Source organism: Pantherophis guttatus, chromosome 2 (assembly GCF_059756535.1).
Source record: "Pantherophis guttatus breed Tessera chromosome 2, ASM5975653v1, whole genome shotgun sequence".
Taxonomy (NCBI): domain Eukaryota; kingdom Metazoa; phylum Chordata; class Lepidosauria; order Squamata; family Colubridae; genus Pantherophis; species Pantherophis guttatus.
In genome coordinates this window covers 95393657-95413396 of record NC_142064.1, presented here as the reverse complement: position 1 = coordinate 95413396, position 19740 = coordinate 95393657, and the positions used below count along the sequence as shown (strand labels likewise).

Genomic DNA, 19740 nt, shown 5'->3' with positions numbered 1-19740 from the left:
CCACCCCCGACCTGGTGCAGGAGGCTGAGTAGGCCACACCCACTGTGGCCATGCCCACCCAGGACCGGGCAGAGAACCGGTTGCTAAAATTTTTGAATCCCACCCCTGATTACATTTCTAATTTCAACACAATGGTGATGAATTTAAGTTAAAAAAACATTGGAGGCAGGCTTCATTCAGCCCATGGGCCTTATGTTATGCAAAACTGCTTTAATTAAATATTAAAGACTCTTGCTGGGGGGGGGGTTGTTGTTGTTGTTTAAGTCCTAGAAACCACATGCCAAATGTCTAAATTTGCCTTCCTGTGCAATATTTTTTATATAAGGGAGCTTGAATTTGGTTAAACATTTGTTATAAATGATGTTGGAATATTTTCCTTGTATCTTTACAATAAGTTTAAATTTAAGGAAAGATTGTATAGGTAGAAGTAAATAGACAGTAGTAATGCCACTTTATAAAAGATGGCTTCTCCATTCTCCAAACAATAGAGATATCTTATGCATATAAAAACATCTGTCTAGCTCTAGATGAAGAGACATTTGTTTAACTATAAATAAGGGGGCATCTGTTTTCACTCTAAGATAAAGGAAAATTTTGCTTGGAATAAACTAACATATTCCATTTGATTTACAATGATTGGCTAAACCTCTAAACTACAAAACCTTATAAAAAGAAAGATAAGGAGCAGTTCCTTACAGCCACCCATACAAACCTATTTGGAAACTTTGGATGAATAAATATATTTTCTTTGACCTCCACTGATCATCTGGTGAGCTTTATTGAATTCTTAGCTTGGGAAAGGAACCAAGGGAAAAGGAGTCTGGTTCTTCTAACAGATATATACTGTAAATTTGGCAAGGTTTCGCTTTTTCAGCATAGTGTAGCCAGGTTTGTTCTTACAGATATCAAAATATCTCTTGGTAAATTATTATATTTTTGTTTATATTTTCTGGAATTATATCTGATAAAAAATGCCTGTAGTTTTAGTTCAAATCGTAATTTTTGGAAGGTTTTAAAAAATATTTTGATGTATTCTTTCAGTGCTTTTGAGGGGTTGTTTTTTTTTACATAACTACCACATCTAGTAAAATGGTACTTCTTTGTTGTAGTATTTCCAACATTTTGGGAAACATTTCCAACGCAGCAATGAATAGAATCAAGTGTTTGCATTCCATGTTATGCAGTTCAAGTAATAATATTCATAACAATATTTCTGTCATCTCTAGTAGTACAGAACTATGTGATATAGACTAGGTGGCTCAGTGGCTAAGACATTGAGCTTGTCGATCAGAAAGTTTGGCAGTTCGGCGGTTCGAATCCCTAGTACAGGTCTCCTGCGTGAGCAGGGGGTTGGACTAGATGACCTCCAAGATCCCTTCCAACTCTGTTACTGTTATTATTATTATATGGTCGGCTGAAAATCATTTGGAGAACTGCAGTTTGGTTGACTACCTCCTCACAGAGATTTCTTCAAGGTAATACTGTATATTCATTGTCACGTGCAAACAAAGGCTTATGCTAGTTTATATGGAACTTCTTATCCATTCATGTTTATGCATCAAGGCATTAAGTGCAGTGGTGAAATGTAAAATTTGTTACTACTGGTTCTGTGGGCGTGGGGGGGGACGACAATGTGACTGGGTGAGCGTGGCCAACTTTTTTTTTTTACTTTTTTTTGTTTAAAAGTTTTTATTTTTTTATAAACAAACATACAATATATAATCAATCAATCAGTGTATCATCTGAATACATCATTTTTCCTCTTATTCCTCCAATATTTATCATATCTTAATATTATCATTTCATTTGTTATAACATTTTCCCCACATTTACTTTTATATTTGTACCTTTATCTATTCAACAATTTTATCCCAACCCAACCCTCCCCCCCTCCCCCCTCCCCACCCCCCGACTTCCCAGAGCAAAAACAGGGTATAACATTTAACAAGTAAAAGCTAAAATATACTAACCTACTACAAAGTTTAAAACTCCCTCACACTCTTTAACTCCTCTTTTACAAATTCATCAACCTCCCTTTTGTAAATTCTCAAAATCATTTGGGTTAAATTATTTCTTCCTGAATATAAAAGCCTTTTTCTTGGTATATAATCCAATAACTTTACCAATATTACAAGTATTAACAAACACTGATAAATTTCATTTTCATCCCTTAAACACCTTTCTTTTTCAACATTGCTCCCTAATAAGATTCTAAATTAAACATTTATCCTCTTTATTCCTTCATAAACCAATTATCAATTTCTAACTATTCAGCATTAAAAATTCTAAATTAAACATTTTAAAACTTTAAACATTTTATCACCTATACCTTTTAAAATAATATAATCTTATATTAAACATTTTAAAAACCTCTTAATGCATCAATAAGACCTTCTTAATTCATTTCTCAAAATATAAATTCCAAAACCTTCAGGAAACTATCCCTTAAATTTTTAATTAACCATTTCTATATTTTTTCCAGTCCTTCTTTCTCAATCAACATTACTCCCTAATAAAGTTCTAAATTAGACATTTATCCTCTTTAATCCTTCATAAAATTAAACATTATAAAACTTTAAACATTTTATCTCATATACCTTCTTAAAATACTATAATCTTATATTAAACCTTTTAAAAAACTCTTAATACATCAATAAGACATTAAGTCATTTCTCAAAATATAAATTTCAAGCCCTTCAGAAAAATATCCCTCAAATTTTTAATTAGCCATTTTAATACCTCAATACCTCTTAAAAAGCTATCATTTTTACCTCGATAACTGTTAAAAAGCTATCATTTTTATATCCAAAACCAATTGTAATAACACACTATATTATTATCTTAGAATAAACTTTAAAAATACAAATTTAATTAAGCTTCTCAACCTATAGCCAAAATCCTCCCAAAAAAAAAGAAATTAATCTTCAATTCTTCCCTTCTTTCTGTATTTTTTCCAATCCTTTTTCTTCGATAATTCTTTCTTCTTCAGCATTGCTCCTGCTCCTGCTTTTATTTTTGAAAACTTCAAAATTTGGATTTGAGGTTGATATGTCTTTGAAAGTTTTTGTAAAGTTATTTTCAATAATACTTTCTCCTTCAACATTGCTCCTCCCCCTGCTTTTATTTTTGAAAATTTTTGGATGTAGATATGAGACTGATGCATCTTTGAAGATCGCTCTCTCCTAAAAGTTATCTCTTTCATTTTGAAACCTCCATTTCGACTCTTCCTGCTTATATAATCAGTCACTTCCTCTCTTAAAAGTTGATTCTGTCTGTAAAACCAAGAATTGTCACGATAAAGTTTATCAGTCTGCAGGAAAGAGTCTATTTGCTGCTTTTCAATTAACTGCATAGAAGCCTCTGCCAAAACTTCCGTTTTCAATGTGGTAACTTCCATTGTGTCCCTGACAGACTCTTTTTCCTGCTCCAAAGACAAGTTAATTTGATTTCCTTCCTCTTTTCCAGCCAGTAAATCATTTTTGTTCTCCAGATTATAATTTTAAAAAGTCCTTTCAATTGATTCCAGTATAGCAGAAGTATAGAAATTTAAAAGTTCTTGTAAAACCTCTACAGTCACAACTTGTGAATTTGCTGGCTCATATAGTAATGATCCTCCATCCTTGATGTCAGCCATATTTCAATTCCCAGTTTAAGTTTGTTCAGCTATCAGGTCAATAAATCCAATAATTTTCCACTCAATTTAGAGGTATAAAGTAATTAAGGTCAATACCATAGTCTTTTTCATTTCACTAGCACTTTAAATCTTTTTCTTGCCACATAATCCAGTAGCTTTTACAATGTTGCAGCTTTAACGATCACTTTCACTTATAAGTTTCGTTTTAAATGCCCTTAAGCGCCATCTTTTTTCCTTTTTCTTTTAAACGGAGTTAAAGTTTAATATTTGCATTTTTTGTTCTCCTGATTTGCTCTGCCAGCATCCAGGTTCAAATTTTAGTCCTTAAAATTGCGCTGCTGGTGTGGTCGCGACCCCTTGTTCTGCTTAAAGCAGAATCGTCCCGGATCCGGAGCACTGAAGGGCTTTCAGGGAGCTCTCACCCTGCAAACCCCAGGCTTAAAAAAAAAAGCCTGGGGGTCTAAGGGAGCTCTACCCAGACCCTTCTGCTCTTCTCTCTCCCTTTTTCCCTGGGGGAGAGTTTCGAGCCGCTGGAAGAGCTGATTTTCGCTGTTCTAGCGGCAAACGGAATCGCGGGGCTGGAGCTCCTAAAGCAGCGTCCATTCGGGAAAAGCGGAGCCACCGGAAGTCTTTTTTTTTTTACTTTTAAAAGCATTTTTTCTACAACCTCTTCAGCCAAAGAGGTTGTAGAAAAAAATGCTTTTAAAAGCCTCTGACGAACCCAGCTGAGCTGCACGATCATCAGAGGCTTTCTTTTTCTTTTAAAAGCATTTTTTTGGTCAAAGAGGTTTAGAAAAAATGCTTTTAAAAGTTTTTAAAAAGAGCCTCTGATGATCGCGCGGCTCAGCTGGGCATGGCAAGGGGGGTGGTGCAGGGATTTTTGCTACCGGTTCTCCGAATCACCCGCCGCCATCACTACCAGATCGGGCGATCCGGTCCAAACCGGAGCATTTCACCCTTGATTAAGTGATAGCACTTGTGTACAATACTATGTGTTTCCTTTTTCTCCTCCATGAGGATGCTTTGAGTATTCCATACCATGTTTAAAGTGACTTAGATGGCCTACTTAAGAAGAAAGCCATTGCATATTTTTATGATTATGAATAATGCATATGAGCTATTAATTCATTCATATCTTCTTTGCCTTCTCCACTTCATCCCACCCCCAAATACCTCTCCTAACATAGTTTACTATCCACTTATTCAGATATGATCAGTGCACTCAAGATTGTTAAGACCAATCTTTGGAGGCCACCAATCTATTCAATGCTGGAGTTATAGTCAGGGACTTCACACGCATTTCGTTGATCAAGCAAATGACAGTTGTTGTTCTGACAATGTATGGTTTTGTCAGTAGCAAATGTGTTCAAAATCCACCTTTGCTAACAATCAGTTTATTATATATCAATTAACCTGCCAGATTGAAGATGTGGTTTTTTGCTTGGCCATCTCAATCTCAATATTGATATTTCCCAATATTTTGATGAACCTGGGCTTTCCAGGCTCCAAGCCCTTTTTAGATTTAATCAAGATTGTATTATTGTTAACTCAGATGTGTCATATTTGATTAGTTGTTCCTGTTTATTTTCTCCCCCAGCTTCTCAAGACATTCAGGACAATTTTCTTTAATGGTCATTGTACTTCTAAAAAGGCTAGAAAACCGGGGAAAATAATTCCACAACATCTGGAAATGTACTATTTATTGAGAGATATTCAACTTTTGTTAACAAAGAAGTTCATGCATTTATTCTCAAGCCTTGGTAACTCCCACAATTTCCCAGCCAGTATTAGAACAGAAAGCAGATAAAATAACTTTGAATTGATAGTGACCACTTAGCAGTCAAATACTGCAGAGTAAAGAGTCTAGCATTGCCTCGCCATCCCTCCATAGAGGCTTTGTTTCAGGGGTGAAATGTAAAATTTGTTACTACCGATTCTGTGGGCGTGGCTTGGTGGGGGGGGTAATGTGACTGGGTGGGCATGGCCAACTTTTTTAAAAAAAAAACTTTTCAAAGCATTTTTCCTAATGCTTTGAAAAGTCTCTGCTGATCAGGCAACTCAGCTGGGATCGTCAGAGAGGCTTTTTAAAAAATACCTCTCTGCCAATCAGGCAACTCAGCTGGGATCATCAGAGACTTTTCAAAGCATTTTTTTTACCACCTCTTTGGCCAAGAGGTTGCAGAAAAAAATGCTTTGAAAAGCCTCTGACAATCCCAGCTGAGCCGCGCGATCATCAGAGTCTTTTTTTTTTTTTTTACTTTTAAAAGCATTTTTTCGTCGGAAGAGGTTGTAGAAAAAATGCTTTAAAAAGTAAAAAAAAAAAAAAAGCCTCTGATGATCATGTGGCTCAGCTGGGCATGGTGGGATTTTTGCTACCGGTTCTCCGAACAACCCGCCATCGCTACCGAATCGAGTGATCCAGTCTGAACCAGGAGCATTTCACTCCTGCTTTGTTTGTGACACTTCATTCTAAGTCACTAAGAGCATATCTATGTATTTATTCCTTTGAGTCAAATAAATAAACACATTTGTTTATGCCTTCGTATCTAGCCTCTCCAGTTTTATACTTGCTGTGTGTTTTTATAGCTGTGGTCACAGGGCAATTCATCCATAGCTGTGTGAATCATCACACCATCAAACAAGCAGAGCTGAACTGTGGAACTATAGTTAAGATCCCAAAATAGCAAATTAAACCATGGAAGAAAGTTAATACAAGATTTATATTCAAAAATAGATCAGTCAAACATTCACCTAACTGATAGTTTTCAAGCACTGTGAAACACTATGAGAATGGAAGCCAAAAGTAATCTACCATAGGATAGAGTTGAAATCTGAGATTGTTTTTTTTTTTTTAATAGATAAAACCATTTGGGTTCAGCCTTTCACTTCCCCAATAATATCAGTTCTCTTTTATCTTCCTGGATGGGAAGAAAAATATTATGGCACCATCAAGACTATCCAAATGTATTAGGTAAACTTCTGTGGATCAGGTAAAGGTCCTTTGAGATGGATTTGATAAACCCGTTGAAAGTGTGAAAGGGGGTGGAAAAGGGGAACTATGAAAAAGCTGGACTTAACCAAAACAGATGAGATGCAGAAGATGCTTTGGAAATGTCCAGTGTTAAAGCAACTAAGATACGTTCCCATAAGAAAATTATATCAAACTTCCCAAGAAACTGTGTCCAATTCTTTCACAATCTTATTTATCATTGTAAATCCTCTTCTCAAGTATCGCCACCTTGTGGTCAAAGACAAAAAGCTAGAATATTTCCTCGCTGGGCTTTGGATATTGCCATTTATGATGCCAGATGTTATTTCTATTTATTTTGTTGTATGGAGATTGTCTGCTTTGTCCAATGTAAAATGGAATTGGAGATTGCTGAGAAATCTGGCCTATAGCACCCTAAAGCAGTGGTCCCCAACCTTTTTATCGCCACGGCCCACTGAGCGCGCGCAGGGGTGGGGGCACGGCCCAGGAGCTTTTGCGCACGGCCCATTGCGCACGGCCCAGGAGCCTTTGCGCTGCAGCGTTCATGTCCCCCGGCCGCTGCGCGGCCCGGTGCCAGGTACTCCACGGCCCGGCACCGGTCCGCGGACCGGGGGTTGGGGACCACTGCCCTAAAGGATAAGCAAATGGGGTACTTTCTTGATATTGTGGATAATGGTCATAGCTCTTGAAATTAGGGTTTCAATGGGCGAATGACTGCCCATCTCATTCACAGGGTGATTCTGGGCAGTGTACAATTAAAAACAGGGTGATGATATATGAGCAGTGAGAGTAACACAATATGTCTGGATGGGGAGAAACAGGCTCCGACTCAACCCTTCCAAGACCAAGTGGCTGTGACTTCCGATGTCCCGATATAGCCAGCTGGTGCCATCGCTGGTTATTGGGGGCGAATCACTGGCCCCCACGGGGAGGGCTCGCAACTTGGGCGTCCTCCTGGATGCACGGCTGTCTTTAGAAGAGCATATGATGGCTGTGGCCAGGGGGGCTTTTTATCAGGTTCGCCTGATACGCCAGTTGCATCCCTTTCTGGATTGGGACTCCCTACACACGGTCACTTGTCACTTCCCGGCTGGACTACTGCAATGCTCTCTACATGGGGCTCCCCTTGGGGTGCACCCGGAGGCTCCAGTTGGTCCAGAATGTGGCCACGCGGGGGATTATGAGAGCGACGGGGCACTCCCATGTGACACCTCTCCTGCGCGAGCTGCACTGGCTTCCGGTGGTCTTCCAGGTGCACTTCAAGGTGTTGGTGACCACCTTTAAAGCGCTCCATGGCTTAGGGCCGGGGTATTTACGAGACCGCCTTCTGCCGCCAATAGCCTCCCACCGGCCAGTACGCTCGCACAGAGAAGGCCTCCTCAGGGTGCCGTCGGCCAGACAATGTTGGCCGGCGACCCCCAGGGGGAGAGCCTTCTCTGTGGTGGCACCTGCCCTCTGGAACGACCTACCCCCAGAGATACGCACAATACCAGACCTCCGGACTTTTCATCGGGCCCTGAAAACTCATTTATTTCATCTAGCCGGGCTTGCTTGATCCCATCCTTTCAGTTTTAATTTGAAATTGGTTTTAACTGGGTTGTTTTAAATTGTGGGCTGAAATTATTTAATGTCTTTTAAACTGTTTTTTAAATTTTATATGTTATGTTTTATCTCGGCTGTTCACCGCCCTGAGTCCTGTTGGAGAAGGGTGGTATAAAAGTCAAATAAAATAAATAAAATAAATAAATGTCAAGGGATTCAATTCCTGTTTATGTCATTGTGGCCTGATCTGTAGAAGGCAAAAACACAGTCCCTTGAAAAACTTTGAATGAATGATCCTGAATAAAGAGGGTCAAGTATTACTGAAGCAGTTCATTTCTCAGAGATTTCAGCTGCTGCTGCTGCTGCTGCCTCAAGATAATTGATGAGGAAGCCATTTCTTCCCCTTGCCAGTAAACACCGGCAAATACTAATGAAAAATAGCTAAGTACATGTCATCCAAGTGAGAATAGCAATAGCGATAACACTTAGACTTACATACTGCTCCATAGTGCTTTACAGCCCTCTCTAAGCAGTTTACAGAGTCAGCACATTGCCCCCAACAATCTGGGTCCTCATTTTACCCACCTCGGAAGGATGGAAGGCTGAGTCAACCTTCAGCTGGTCAGGATCGAACTGCTGGCAATCAGCAGAGTTAGCCTAAACAATTCTAAACGAAACCACAGTTTTTTGGTAAGCACAGATATATGTTCTTGACATTATTTAACAGCAGCTGTCCAATTAGGAATCACATTATCGCTAGTTATCTAATCCAGCCCTAATCCTATTGTCATAGGAAATAAATAGCTTTCACACATTATGCTGGAGTGTGGCTTGTTGTAATGTTACCAATCCTAAAACCCTTTCATACAGAAAAGTAAACTTGGGTCAAAGCTATAATTAAGCTTGAACTTATTTCTGATCTAATTCTTGTTAAATGTCTTCTCCTTATCCGTTTCATCTCTCTTTTCATTGTTATACTTGTGAAATCATTACTGTAGTGTATTATGTTACATAAGAACTTTCCAAAGATTTCATATGTAATGTGTCTATAAGACATATAATTAGGAATATAGATAGATAGATAGATAGATAGATAGATAGATAGATATAGATATATAGATGTTTATGTAAGTTTTATAGATATATAGATATATATATAGATATATAGATATATTATATATATATTATAATATATATAATTTTATATATATAGTGTGTGTATGTATACATATGTATATATACTTTTTAGAGTATGAACTGGTTCCATGTTTCTCTTGTATTTAGCAGTTAGCCAATCACATATGACCAATCCATGCTTCCCATCATTTAACCTAAGTAAAAGAAAATCAGACTTTAATTAAAGAGAAGTCAACTGTTGCTATCTAGAGCTGAGGGGTGGGCTGTGTGTCACTTGATCACAAATGATTTAAAATTCTGTGCCTCCGCTGCAAATAGAAATGTCAATTCAATCCATAAGAGAGTGTACAATACAGATGGAAGATGTGGAAAAAATGGTCCAAAATAATTTTACTGCAATATAATTTATTTCTTTAAATCAGGGATGTCAAACTCACGTCGTCACGGTAGCGTTACATGATGTATCAGGACTTTTTTCCCTTTCACTAAATTGGGTGTGGCCAGCACATGACGCATCCAGCCTGGGGGCTGGGAGTTTGACAGCCCTGCTTTACATGATAGTTTTCTTAGAATTATTATCTGAATATGTGGAACTTGCAGGTTTCACTCTTTAGTAACATTTGCAAAGAAATTTATAGCACTGGGTGGTGTGTTAGGGAAGCATCCTGAAACCACAGAGGACAGGATCTAATTCTACCAATCTAGATTACTTTCATGTTCCAAGGGCTGTTTTCTACTCTGTGTTCCCAAGTAGAAAATAGTGACACATGGGCTTCAGAAAATCTGGTGTTAGAACTAGTAGCCTGTACCAGTTAAATGGATAACGTGAATCAATGCATTGGAAGTCTTGGAAAACAGGAAGATGCTTTATTGTTGTCTTTTTTTTCCATTTTGCTCATTCTTGCCTTTAAAAAGCTTTCTGCAATCCCCAATGTGGCATTCTACAGATGTTTTGGGACTGTAATTTCCCAAATAGCTCAGTACATCCAGACAATGTGATATTGGGGGAAAGTGGGATACTCTGATTGCCTCAGCTTCAGAGACATTCTGTCCCCCACCATTACCCAACTCTCACTGGAGACTGAATCTAGAAAAAGTCAGGAAGAACCCTCCTGGATCTTTATTCTCCTTGACTTCTGCTGAGCTGATAACATCTTCTGGCCTTCACTGGGTTGGCCCTAGAAAATCAGGGGAAAACAAGCTAACTGCTTCCTTGTCTGGCAAATAACTGAAGTGGTACAGATATTAAAATATTTGGCTTTCCATTTGAAGTGCCTTATAATTTATGCCAGGCTGCATAGTCCATAACTCAGTCTAACAAGTCTAGTGCAGCTTAGATATATTGGTCTTTTAAAACATTAAAACATTAATTCATTATTTAATGATAAATACATCCCACTGTCTTTCAATCATACTCCCTGAGCAGGCCCGTCCCTCCCAAATCCTTAATGATTAAATCTTTAAATTCAAAGACATAATAGAGCCAGAAATGCCATCAGAGCATAAGAAAAGCAAAGTGTAATTTGCAGGATCAAAAATCACATTAAACATCTCTAAGAAAATAAATGTCTCTAGAGCATATGCCATGTGAATAGGCTGTTTAGATGCCAGGGTCTCTAACGATGTCCCTTCCAATTGTAAACCTCTATCTACCATTGAAGCATTGCTCTGATAGCTTTAGTGTATGATATGATTAGCGCAAAGTTGCCCCAATGTAGGTGGCACATTCTGTAATGTGTGGCAATTGCCAATATGGACTTTAACTCCCATTTCTGGAGTTAAAGTTAGCTTGCCATTCCACATTTTTTTTCTCTCTCTCTCTTTTCTTTTTCAAGAAACATTCCAATAGATGCAACATAACCTGAAAAAATAGCATTGTTTGTATGTTCAAGGAATAGAGGAGAATGCCTGCACAACATATACAGATGGGTGAATGAAAACAAGTAAGCCTGAGTCAATGAATAAAGAGATTTTGAAGTTCTTCCTCCTCCCCAACCCAACCCTTTTAATCTAAACAAGTGTTCAGAAGATCCAGGTTATTAAGACAGCTGTAGCCTTGGAGATCCAAATTCCATGGAACCCACAGAAACTTGGTAGCTGCTTATGTGTAAGAGTCTACTTCAGACATTTCTGTACAGTATGTGGGTGGCACATCCTGCTACAAGTGGAAGGAATTTAAAGCTTCCTGCAATCTGCCAGTCATATAATAAGTAAGTAAATAAATAAACAGTACATGTTCCCAGTGGGAAACAGTGTTAGAACTATTCAAGTTTGTCAGTTGAAATCAATTTGGTAGTTCTTAGCTTTGGGATTGAATTAATGGAGAATCAAGATTGGTTGCGGTTTATATTTAATTCGCTGTTAAAGAATTGAGGAGGAAAACTATGTTACTGTTAGTTTGGGAATGGTAGAAAAGTAATATTTTTCTCTTATTTTAATTGCTACTATTTGTATCATAATGATTACCCATTTTCATTAGTTTAAAATGGGAGAGAGAGAGAAGAAGGGAGGGAGGGGGAGGGGGAGAGGGAGGGGGAGAGAGAGGGGGAGAGAGAGAGAATCCGTTCTACCTCTGGCAAATATTGTACAGAATGTGGAATTGCTCCAAACCACATCCTAGGACACTTCTGACAGACAGCTGAGCCAACTAAAGCCCAGTGCAATCAAATATAACTCAATAGTTCCATCTGTATCCAGGAAAATTTACCTCTATCATCCCAAGGATTGAAACTCCATTTTCTCTATTTTGGCTTCTTGCACTGGAAAGCTCCAGAAACACATTCAGCTTTGTATGTGACCTGAAAAAAAGGTGGAAATGAAGGAAGGGAAAGAAGAAAGGAAAGATTTCTCCCCTTCCCGCCTCCCCCCAAAAAATTTCTAAGAAGTGGCAAACCAAACACTTTCATATTGTATAGAATCATTTCTCAAATGGATGAAGTATTTTGTGAAAACAAGAAGTGACTGCTCGAAATGCATCAGGAGAAGCTTTGCAAATGAGGGCAAAGTGGTAGGGCAGCTTTTGAAAAGCAGCGCTTTGAAATACACATCACAATAGAACAGTTCTGACATCCATTTCATGGTTTTTTTTAAAAAAAAGAAAATTTACAGCTACTCCAGGGAGGAGGTGAGGGAAGGGAAGGATGACGAAGGCTGCCTGGCTCCACTGTGATGGAATAGACCAGGGGTGTCAAACTCAAGGCCCGCAGGATGGATCCAGCCCGTGGGGTGCTTAGATCTTGGAAACAGCAAAGGATCAGCCTGTGGTGCCTCTGCCCACAAAACAGAGCTCGGGATGGCCACACGTGTCCCTCCCAAGCTCCAGTTTCACTGGCAGAGGGCTGCAGGAGGCCATCACAGCCGAAAACAGAGCCTGGGAGGGCCGTGCATGGTCCTCCCGGGCTCTGTTTTCCTTGCCAGAGGGCTGCACGACGTCGAGCTGGCCACGCCCAACCTAGCCAACCCACTCATCCCCCTGAGGTCAAACACAACCCTGATGCAGCCCTCAATGAAATCGAGTTTGACACCCCTGGAATAGACCATCTCAGAAGCAGCACAAATGTACTGAGTTTCTTACTATCAAGGATGCTGTTAGCTTATTTCCAATCGATATGTGATTTGTCCTTCCCTTTTGAATCTCTTTCCTAATAATCTAGTCTTCACAGAGAGAAAGTGTGGCTGAATCAAGTAGCCACAAGTCCTACTTTATAGAGGACCATCCTCTTTGAAGAGGTCCCTACCTGGGAGGTTGTCCAGACCAGATCGGTTTTAAACAACACAAGCCATATGGGGAAAGAACCTAGGACCTGAAACTGACCATCAAGAATTGAGACCTCAGTAGAAAACTGAATAGATGTCCACAAGATTCTTTGTCATAGTCTTCCCCTGTACGGGGAAAACTCATTGTCTTCCTATTGAAGTTTAAGTCATCATTGCTGATTCTATAGTTCAGTGTTGGTGAACCTTTTGGGGACCAAGTGCCGAAACAGGAGCGTGCACACATGTGTACGTGCGTGCCAGAAACTGGAAGACCAGCTGGCCGGTGCACATGCATGTGCCGTAAACCAGAAGATCATTTTCCTGGCATGTGTATGCGAACCAGGAGGCTGGTCTTCTGGTTTCCAGCACTCCATAGCGCGTGAAGACTAGCTGGCCAGCACACCAGAATCTGGAAGAGCAACAGGCGATGGCTCACGTTCCCAGACAGATGGCTCTGTGTGCCACTTCCGGCATACGTGTGATAGGTTCGCCATCATGGCTATAGTTCCTTGAATAAATAATTACAAAACAGATGTGGATAAGGTGTTGTTTTTGCTGATGCATTTCATCTTTCAAGTAGTCTATTTCTAGGAGTCTCCCCTCATCCTTTCAAATAATAATTGTTATGAGGCAACCATTTTTGCGGAGAAAGTTAACATTTCCAAAAAAATACAGGCAGTACAATTTTGCTCTTTCAAAATGTTCTCTGGTATCTTACGACTACAAAGCTCTTCTCATTATTAGGCAAAGGCAGAAGCATTTGCCAGAAGCAGTGAAACATGACTGTGTCTATTAAAGCTAGGAGCTTTGTGTTGTACACTATGGCAGGGCTATTAAACTCTCAGCCCATAGGCCGGATGCGTCACGCGCTGGTCATAGCCACACCCGGTTTAGCGAAGGGAGGGGGAAGTCCAGTGGTGGGGTTCAATTTTTTTAACAACAGGTTCTGTGGGCGTGGCTTAGTTGGGGGCATGGCTATCTGGTCATGTGACCGGGTGGACATGGCTAGCTGGTCATGTGACTGGGTAGGCGTGGCTAGCTGGTCATGTGACCAGGTGGGAGTGGCTATGTGCACAGGGACTACTCAGATGGCTGAAAAAAGTCATTTCTAACTGGTCCTCGCACTTTTGACTGGTCCTCACAATTATGACCATCCTCACATTTCTGCCCATTGCAGCATTCTTAACAACCGTGTCAGTCATTTCACAACTAGTTCTCTTCACCACAGTGAGAAGATAGGGCGCAAAACGTAAAATGTGAGGACAGTCATAAGTGCAAGGATTGGTCAAAAGTGAGGACCTGTCAAAAATAACTTTTTCAGCCCTCTGAGTAGTCCATATGCACAAAGGGACTACCCAGAGGGCTGAAAAAAGTGATTTCTGACAGGTCCTCATACTTTTGACTGGTCCTCGCACTTATGTCCATCCTCACATTTATGCCTGTTGCAGCATTCTTAACAACTCATTTCACAACTACCTCTCTTCATCACGGTGAAAAGATAGGGCGCAAAATGTAAAATGTGAGGACAGTCATAAGTGCGAGGACCGGTCAAAAGTTTGAGGACCAGTCAAAAATAACTTTTTCAACCCTCTGAGTAGTCCCTATGCACATAGGGACTACCCAGAGGGCTGAAAAAAGTGGTTTCTGACCGGTCCTCGCATTTTTGACCTGTCATCATTTATGCCCATTGAAGCATTCTTAATTAAATTAATTAAATAAAAATGACCTGCTGGAGCAGTCGGAGGCAGTCCAAGGCGGGTGTTCGGGCCGGCTGCAGGGCAAAGTGATACAACTGGGGTAGGTAGGCCGCCCAGGTAGGGGCCCAGGTGGGAGGCGGGCGCAGGCCTACAGGACTGGCTGCAAGGTGAAGCAATGGGTGGGGTAGGTCAGGGGTTTGCAACCTTAAATTTTCAACCTAAGCACCCAGTCATTTCTTAATTACCTGGGAATATGCACCTTCCCATATAGTCAATGGGACTTGCTTCAAATAAATATCTGTTGTGAATAGTTCTGTTGTAGAACTGACACATGTGAGATTGCAATATCACACTGGACTGATAGTGGAATCTTTCTTTAGACTAGTGCCTATATAATATTTTAAATTCAGGAGAATGATTTAAGAGCTACAGAGTCAGCTGTGCATTGTCCAGGTAGCCTGTTGGATACTTCCCTAATACCCAACATAAATAATCTAAAATGGCTACTCTACCTAATGATTGTTAGTACTGTTACTATATATGTTTACTTGGCTGTGGTCCTGTGCTCATTTTAAGCCCACATTGAGCCCAGAAGGGGAAAAAACTGGAATGTACATGATTTCAGAAAATAAGCATTCCTTGTTGGTTCTAAAGAAACTTCCTGACAGTGTGAACCAATATAGGTGCAGAAATATTTCAGTCATAATTTCACATATAAAATAGCCATTTGTGTAATACAACCTGCATATTGTTCAGAACAGTCATTAGTACTATGGCTGATGTTTGACAGCAAGCCTAAAAGGCAAAGATCATAAGAGTGCTTCTTTCTCTGTATGTATACAAAACATCACATACCAGAAATAGCACATTAAGATGGACTTATGCAACCTGATGTACAAATAAACACTCACATACTTATGCTCTGGACTATAGTCATTGAATGCATGTAAATCCCTGAAAAATATGTGGTAGGCCTGGGCAAAAGAAAGGCAGTAAAATCACTCTAGGTGTAGGGACAGAGTAAAATATTAATACATGATAAATAATGGAACAATTAAAAGTAATAGCACTGAGTTTTTTTTCTCTCTCTCCCTTCCTTCCTCTTTCTTTCTCTTCTATCTTTCTCTCCTTCCCTTTCTTTCTTTCTGTCTGTCTATCTCTTTCTGTCTCTCTTACTCACTCACTCACACTCACTCACTCACACACACACACCTGGTCTTGGCACAAAGTATCTGTTGTTACAGAAGTTCTCATTTCTCTCTCTAATACACCTCATACTAATCGATACCCTATCTCTGAATGTAAAGCCTATGCATGTTTACTTGGCAGTAAGGCTACTCTCTTTCAATGAGAATTACTCCTAATAGATACACATGATTACAGGCAGACAGCTAGCTCCGTTGTTTAATGGGCTGTAAGTAAAATTTCTACATTAACAAAATTTATACCTAAACAACAGAATATAGGAGCAAAAAATCATAGCAATAATCTGAGCTATGCTTTTCTTCTTTAAATGGAAGTACTACCCATTTTAACCAGACATTAAGACTCCCCGCCCCTCTTTTGCTTGAAACTTTCAGGGTGGGAGGGAAAAACCAATTAAAAACAGGAAGGAGGCAAGGACAGAAAATGGAAACAGGAGGCATTTTTCAGCTGCTTTCTGGGACTGAAAAGTTGAGGGGACCCAAGGAAGCAGCATCCAGCCGGGATTAAGAAGACCCCCGCTCCCACCCCCCACCATCCCACGCTACCTTCTTTTTTTCTCCCTGCCCCCGCTTTTCTCTCTCCCGGGAAGAAGGGGACTAACCTTAAAAAAAAAAAAAGCTCTGCTGCTGAGCAAGGAAAGCAGTAGCTGGGAAGGATGTTGCTACGGAGTTAAAACAATGAAAAAATTGCCCTTCCCCTGTTCCTTCCCTCCCTCTTTTTCTCCCCACCAATTTCTTTTGGCACCGGAGCCAATGTGGTTTCTTTCGCTGCCTGCAAGCTGCTGGCTGCCTCTAATCTGCAGTTTACTCGTGAGCAAGTTTACTCGTGAGCATGGTTCTCTTTTGTTTGTGAAGTCCCCCTCCTTTTTTCCCCGCCCAGCTGGAGAAAAACAGGCGAGGGCTGCTGCTGCCCCTATCAGTCCCAGTGCAGTGGCTGCACGCAACGCCACTGACCGGCAGGGAGAGGGGAGCAAAGCAAAGCTTGCCGAGCTCCCCGCCATCCCCTGCCCACCTGCCACCCCAAATTGCGCCCCACTGCGAGATGCGCATTTTACCGGAGAGTGGCAGCTCTGGGTCATCTCTCAGCCATTGAGTGCAGGGAGTGTGAGGCAATTAACTTCTCGCACTCAGGAGAAGTTTTCCTTTACTTTGCAAGGTTTTTCCCTGCACACAACGGCTGAGAGATAACCTGGAGCTGACAGTCTGCGCTCTGCCAGGCGAGCAGCAGAGCGAGTAAGACAGTGATCTGCCGGCTTCCTGTAATCTGCCGTTTACTCATGAGCACTATGCTCAGGAGTAAACTGCAGATTAGAGGCAGCCAACAGCTCACAGGCAGTTCCTCGTGCATCGAGGAGGCTGAGCAACAGCGGGAAGAGCAGGGGACAGGAGGCGCAGAAAGTGGCTGCCAGCGATGCCCTCAGGTGAAGATGTTGTGGGCAGGGAGGCTCGACCCCCTGTTAGGAGCCTCAGTTTACTCGTGAGCACCATTGGCCTTTCTCCCTGCCTCTCCCAGTCAATGTTGCTCATGAGTAAACTGCAGCTAGGATCTCCTGCGTGCTTCCCTCGCAGGCCAGGCCGGCTGGGGGAAACGCACGGGAAGAGCTCCGGTGCCACGATCGCCCGTGCGCTCCCCTCCCTCCCTGCGCGCATCGGTCCACCACCTGCTGCTGGTATCACCCCTCCATCAGCTCTCCCTCCCCCGGGCCCTTCGGCCTTACCTTTGCCAGCAGCGGTGAGAAGAAGTATGGGGGTAGATTCTGCAAGTAGTGGCTGGGCGGGGCGGGCGAACATCAGGCGGGTGAGGTGAGTGAGTGGGAACCGGTTTGGGGGCGTGGCCAGTGGTTTGGTGTGTCACTAAGGCAAGCTTTAGTTCGCAACTAAATTGGCCTCGCTCGCAACACAGCGAGCGAGGCCAATAAATAGTGGTGGGGTGGGGCGGGGCAGGGTGAGGGGCAGGTGAGCCAGCAATTTAACAAACGGTTCGGTATACTGTGAGGCCAATAAATTACAAAAAAACACCGAACCGTTTGTTAAATTGCTGGCTCGCTTGCCCGCCCCACCATTATTTATTGGCAATAAATAGTGGTGTGGAGGGGCGGGGGAAGGGGCAGGGCGAGCCAGCAATTTAACAAAGGATTCAGCCGAACCCCCTAGAACCGGCAGAATCCCACCACTGGGGAAGTCCCAATATGTCACATGACACCACCGTGACAACATGAGTTGCTCTATGGAATTTTTATTCTTGTGTGCCTTGGATGACACCAGTGTGCGGTGAAGGTGATCCTCACATTTATCTGAATGGTACTGGTACCACCTCAACCAACAGGTCATAAATTGTTTGCTAAAGACCAGTGTGAGCATTACCGTTCATCAGGCTGAATTATTATGGGACAGTTTCCACAGAAATCTTCTGCCCTGGACTGCATTGTCTAGCCATGACAAAGCCAGTTGGAAAGACTGCAGCTTGGAATCGATGTTCCCAGCTTTGAACAAGAATGGCTGGTTCCTATAGCAGCAATTTATTTCCCTAATTGCTGCCCGAACCTTCAAAAGCATTGCAAATGCTAAAGCAGTAAACAACACATGTTTGCAATTCTCCCTTCTGCATAGTAAGAAACGTAGAGATTGGCTTTGATTTATTTATTTATTTTTTTAGCCCAAAAGAAATAAAAGCTGGGACTTCAGCTAAGGAGTAAAAGTTCAATTCAACCTCTTCCCTTTCAGGATTGTCAAAATATGACCTCAGTGGAGGATCCAGCTCACTCAGGACTTGGTTTCAGCAACAAGAGAAAATCTGATGGCTGGTGTTTATGGCGACAAATCAGGCAGAAGAAGGAATGGTCAGTGATAGCAGAGCTGTTCTCATCTTCTTTTATGGCAGTGACCCACAAAGGATGCTTAAGGACTGTAATAGAATTCCTTCAGTTCATCTATTGAATTAAGAATAAACTCTTATCTTGGTTTGGTAGTTTTATTGTATGCGGTCTCATTTCTGACACTCAGACCTCTTTCGAGTTCTCAGTTCCTTCATTTTTATCAACAACATTCGGGCCATTTCATCATCTTGCTTTCCTCTCTCCCTCTCTCTTACCTACACACACACACACACACACACACGCATAATAAGGCTGATCTATTAGAACAGGCGTGTCAAACTCAAGGCCCATGGGCCGAATCCGGCCCACGGGGTGCTTAGATCTGGCCTGCAGGGCCGCCCTGGAAACAGCATAGGACTGGCCCACAGTGCTTCTGCCAGTGAAAATGGAGTTCGGGAGGGCCGCACACAGCCCTCTTGAGCTCCGTTTTCACTGGCAGAAGGTTGCAGGAGGCCGTCCCAGCTGAAAACAGAGCTCGGGAGAGCACTTGGGCCACAAGCACCTCTGACACAAGTGACATCAAGCTGGCCACGCCCACCCTGGCCATGCCCCCCCAAAGGTAAAATACTACCCTGATATGGCCCTCAATGAAATCTAGTTTGTATTGTATTGTATTATATTATTATTGTATTATTGTATTGTATTGTATTGTATTGTATTGTATTGTATACATTGTATTGTATACAAAACATTGTATTAGAGCAATATTTCTCAATCTGGGCAATCTAAGATGCATGGCCTTCACCTCCATGACTGGGGAATTCTGGGAGCTGAAGTTCAGATATCTTAAAGTTGCTCAAGTTGAGAAGCACTGTGTTAGAGGAAGAGACACATTACCAGAGGTGGGTTTCAGCAGGTTCTGACCAATTCTGGAGAACCGGTAGGGGAAATTTTGAGTAGTTTG

At 41.5% G+C, this 19740-nt stretch overlaps 2 long non-coding RNA genes across 2 annotated transcripts in view; one reads left to right on the top strand and one right to left on the bottom strand.

Moving 5' to 3' along the window:
• The first annotated feature begins 681 nt into the window (after window positions 1-681).
• On the top strand, window positions 682-18928 carry LOC148115206 (uncharacterized). Its single transcript, XR_015732316.1, has 2 exons — window positions 682-769; window positions 18685-18928. It is a non-coding gene; the product is annotated as an uncharacterized LOC148115206 (long non-coding RNA).
• Window positions 10798-19740, bottom strand: part of LOC117662029 (uncharacterized) — a 37090-nt gene continuing 28147 nt past the window's right edge. Inside the window, exon 3 of the long non-coding RNA XR_004590246.3 lies at window positions 10798-12100. This is a non-coding gene — a long non-coding RNA (uncharacterized LOC117662029). The remainder of the gene's footprint in view (window positions 12101-19740) is intronic.